The sequence below is a fragment of the Lathyrus oleraceus genome, chromosome 5 (genome assembly GCF_024323335.1).
Source record: "Lathyrus oleraceus cultivar Zhongwan6 chromosome 5, CAAS_Psat_ZW6_1.0, whole genome shotgun sequence".
Lineage (NCBI taxonomy): Eukaryota > Viridiplantae > Streptophyta > Magnoliopsida > Fabales > Fabaceae > Lathyrus > Lathyrus oleraceus.
This window is the reverse complement of record NC_066583.1, coordinates 192,529,633-192,535,269: the sequence shown is the minus strand read 5'-3', so window position 1 is coordinate 192,535,269 and position 5,637 is coordinate 192,529,633.

The following is a 5,637-nucleotide window of genomic DNA, read 5'->3' as shown; positions in this document are numbered from 1 at the left end:
CTGCTATTCACCAAGACATACATATTTCTATGGAATATGCAAGCTTCATCAACAAAATTCATTTTTCTCCAATTCCTACTCATCTTAGGATGTATCTTAGATAGTTCCAACAGACATAGTCATAGGCTTTTTCAAAGTCTACCTTTAACATCAATAACTCCCTCCAATCGCTCTTGGCTAAGTCTATTATTTCATTTACCACTACTACTTCTATGATTTGTCTTCCTGGTACAAATGTTGTCTTACACTTTAACATTATATTTATTCTTAAATCTAGGATCCTAGATATTATTTTATACAGACAACCTACTAAGCAAATTGGTCGATACTCACCAAATTCTTGTGGATTTTAATTCTTTGACACAAGGGCTATAAAATAAGAAGTTATTTCCTTAAGGAGCTTTTCATTTTTATTGAATTAATTAACAAGCTTCATTAAGTCTTCTTCCATGGTATTCCAACACTTTTAGAAAACCAAAATTGTACATGTTTGATCCTCAACTCTTGTCACCATCACTTTCCCATATTTTTCCTTTAATCTCTTCATAAGTGAAAGCTTCCTCTAGTCTTGCTTTTTTCTCCAATGATAACTTCTTGAATTCTTCTCCTTCTAACATAGGTATATTGTTGTTGGCCTTTTTGAATGTTTCCTAAACGAATCTATTTAATACCCCTTTGTTTACTGGTAATTTTAGTAAACAATTACGAGTTTGGTTAACTTAAGAGATTAAACTCGAAAACATCTCAAAGACAATATGTGCAGAAAAGCGCAAAGAAAAGTGTTTGTGGCTGATAATTAAATGCTTGAAAATCAACGCACTTAATGTAAATGCAGAATTACTTTGAAGAAATAAAGTAAAGAAAAAGCATAATAAATTTCATAAAACAAATGCTTTAATTGAAAAAGCTTAAATAAATTTAAAAGATGGACGTAGACTCATACATTTCTCACAAATTGTTTCTCTCTGTGACTTGGATACTTTAGTTCTATAGAGAATGAGTGAAAATTTGCAATCTCGGTCCCATATACTGAGATTGACTTATATACTAATACAATAGTAACTATCGATAACAGATGGATCCCCAAGATCTGACACATATCCCACTACATAGGCTTCATCGCTTTGACTTGCTTCCACGCGCCTTCAAAAATAAAACTGATGAAAACCAACCATCATGTTGATAACTACGTTGACAACTACTTTGAACCTCTTAACTTCTTCTGTCGAGAGTATTTGGTCGATCCATATGGCTTTGTTGATATATCTTCACATCATGTAGTCTTTAGACTTAAGAATATTCTAAGTCTCTAACATATGGTATATGTGTCGACCTCAACACTTGTCGAAGAGCTGATTAGTGTAACCCTTTTCGAGATTCTGAACATGTTTCGAAGAGAGATGGATCATAATCTTGTTGATTTATTATCGAGATTCCTCTAAACCAGTCTTTGTTTCGACTCATCTAACAAGTTATTTAAACTGTCTTAGATGACATAGTTAGTATGTCAAAACCTTTGATTGAGGCTCTTGATACTTAGCATTTCCCAACGTAGTAATTACCATTCTCTATTGACTTTCTTTAGCTAAAAAAAATTACGCTAATACCCTTTCACTTCTTCCACCTCTTATACTCTGCTCATATTTGTTGTAATTGAGACTATGGTATTCCTCCTCCTTCTTAATTTCATAACAAAGTGAAAATGTTTAGTGTTTAACTTACCTTCTCTAACTCACTCCTACCTAGATTTTTGTCTAATTAGATTCTCTTTGTATTTGAGATTCTTCCATACATAATTGGATGCCATCTTTATTTTTTCAACCAATTCATCATTAACTGCCTAATTGTTATTACCCATAAGTAAGTCTAATTTATTAAGCTCCCTTAATACTTCATTCACCTTTAGATCAATCCATTCAAGCTTAACTATTTTTGTATAGTACACATGTATATAGAATATAGTTATTTATTTATTTCTGTGTATAACATATATATACTATAGATGTATATGTTTCTGTAGCTTAACTTTCCTCGTGTACTTTTTTTTTGTCATTATGAATAAATGTATTTTGATACAAATGGTTCTATCTTCATTTAATTTTGAATATTTCAAATTGGTATTACTATGTTCATTATTCTTCGCATTAGACTTTTCACAAACAGAAGAAGGAAGTGTAAGAGACAAAAAAAAAATAATAATAAAAATAATAATAATAATAATAATAATAATAATAATAATAATAATATGGTTCACTTTTCTTTTTTATCTTTATTTTGGTACAATTAAACCTCTTGACTCTTGATACTATTTGTCACTGTTCCGTATGTGACTCAGTAAAAGATTCACAATAACTTTTATAACCGAATGGTTCATTGAGTCTTTAGACTATGGGTGATCAATCAAAACAATCCAAATTTTATTAAATCAAACTAACAATTCAAAAATGGAAAAAAAAAATCAAATTTAATGTTTGTGTTTGAATTTTCTTTTATGAAAATCATTCATAATAAAATTGATTTTTTAAAACCAGTTTAAGCTGAATCGAACCATATACATAGGGATGACAATGAGTAGAGATTGGGTAGGGTACTATAATATCCATTCATATATTCACAGTTGAAAAAAATCTACTTACCCGAGCCCATACCTGATTGGATACCAACATTAACACATGTATCTGTACTCTATGTATGTAAGTGTCCATACTCGTACTTGTTATTCACATTTATAATAAAAATAAATATATCAAGTATAAAGTATCCTATTTTTTTATGTTTTCAAAAATATTTAAAAAAATTAAAAAAATTTATTGTTGAATTATGAAATGAATTATCACTTATATTAAATATGTAGTAGTTTAAAATTTATATATTTTTAAAAATTGATAGACATTTATTTTGATACAATAATATACATTCAAATATATAAATATATATTATGCAGGTATAGGACGGGGTGAGTACTATTTAAGTGGGTAATTATCCGAGTTCGGGCCCATATCCATTTTTGTGGGTTTTTACCCTAACCGTTGTGGATATTTTTGTGGATATCCATTGGAGATGGGCCAAATTACCATCCCTACATATACATATATTTTAATATTTTTTATTAGTATGATATATTATAGTAATTTATTATTTATTGATATTTAATTTATTTTAATACTATTTATTAAAATATTTTATCTATTTACTTTTAAATCTTCAATTATTTTAAATATAACCAACTGTTTCATTTTGTAATTTTAATTTTTAATAAATTATGTGTTATATATTACTTCAAACATATCATTTTATATCATATTTTTATACGTTAATAATTCATATCTCTAGGATTCAATCTCTAATGGTACCATTCATTTATATTTATATATTAATATTAACAAGTCGTTGATATTAATAAATTAACAACTTAAAAAAATTATAATTTGTAACTAGAATATTTTAAAATAGATTCAAATTAAAGTTTATGAAATTGGATCCGATCGTATATGATTTTTTAACTAGTAATTCAAAATTAAACCGAACAATCAATAATTTTATCTTTGGATTGGATGAGATTTTGCCTCAAAATTGATTCAAAAAGAACCGTGAACACTCTTAATTTAGACGCGGACACTACTATAAAATACACCTAATATAATATGTTATTACCACCGTTATTAAACCAATCGAAATAATATCTTTTATTTAGGTGCCTGAATATTTATTTCTTTAACTAAAAGACTTTTCAATACGGTCCATATTAAAAATCGTAATGATATCATAAGATTTACATGCTTCGATTCCTAGCATCAACATTTTTTTATAATATGAGTGTGTCACTTATAATCTTAATATTTATATTAAAATTAAATACATTTCATCATGGTTTAAAGTAACAACTGTTGTGAAAAGTACCTACATTTTATCAAAGTCGATTTAAGTAACTGTGGTTAAAAGTTTAACATGTATTTAAGCAAAAGATCGCTCTTTCAGGTCAAAACAACCATCTCTCTCAAATTGAAACTCTAACACTCTCTCACATCTTTTCATTACCCCATGAACGGTCTATACCGCTTATTCACAAAACTCCAGACATATATTCTTCATCTCTTATGGATCAAAGAAAGGTATCTTACACAAAAGTCATTTCTCTCCTTTCATCTTCACATTTTAGGTACGTAAAATTATTCCACTTTTTATTTTGTCGTTGATTTAGCTTTTGTTGTTATATGTTGTATGTTATTTAAGGTTTGTTGTTGTTGATAAAAGTTATATGTTGTTTATGATTTAGTTTTTGTTGATATATGTTCTATGTTGTTTAACATATGTTGTTGTTGTTGATAAAAGTTGTATGTAGTTGATAATTTAGTTTTTGTTGATATATGTTGTATGATGTTTAAAATATGTTGTTGTTGATAAAAGTTGTATGCTGTTATTGATTTAGTTTTTATTGTTATATGTTATATTTTAGTTAAGGTGTGTTATTGTTGATAAAAGTTGTATGTTGTTTATGATTTAGTTTTTGTTGATATATATTGTATGTTGTTTAAGATAAGTTGTTGTTGTTGATAAAAAATGTATATTGTTGATAATTTAGTTTTTGTTGATATATGTTGTATCTCGTTTAAGGTATCTTGTTGTTGATAAAAGTTGTATATTGTTGATTTAGTTTTGATTTTTATATATTGTGTTTTGTTTAAGGTATGTTGTGTATTGTTGATGATTTAGTTTTTGTTGATATATGTTGTTGATGATGATATATATGTTGTATGTTGTTGTTGATAAAATGTGATGTTATTGATGATGATTTATATATTGTATGTTGTTGATTTTTTTAATGATATAGCTTGTATATTACAACTTTTACTATGTTAAAACAACACTTCTATTATATGAGTTTATCATGTCATATGTGGTTACCCGTTACTAACTAAATAACTTTTCTAATTGAATTAGAAATTTATAATATAAAGAATTAAGTTATGTTAGAAAATAAATTACATTGATCAATATTTTTCAAGGTTTCTTCCTTCTATTCTATGTATTTATTTTCCTCTTTGAGAGTTAGAATTTGATTTAATGCTTGTAGCTCTTCAATCGGGACTTCCTTCTTTACTAGTTCAATGAACTAGTAGAGAATGAAGTGTTGGTTGAAGAGTCACAAGCATTGAACCTAATTCTAACACTTAAAAAGTGAGTGAGATACGGAGAATGAAAGGAAAAAAGATAGGAAAATATTGAACATTGTAACTTGTTATTCTACTATAACTTAATTTGTCAAATTATTAGTTTCTATATCACATTGAAATGTTATATATTTATTGAGTAGTTTGTGAAATAAGCATTCCATATTTGTTATAATAAACTCATAAGATCATACCACCATGGTTGAAAGATAAAACTATAGTGAAAAGTTGTGCGTTGAGTATTTCACTACGGTTGGAAAGAACAATCATGGTGAAAAGTTGAGAAAACAACCAAAATACAATCCTAGGAATCGAACCTCTGACTTAAAGCTTTTACTAAGAGGTTCATTAAAAAATGTGGTGATAAGTAAAACACTATTGTGTTTTTTACCACAGATTCATGTTTGTGGTGATAAATAGCGTACTTACTACCACACTCTAGTTTACCATGGTCCTTCACCTGTCG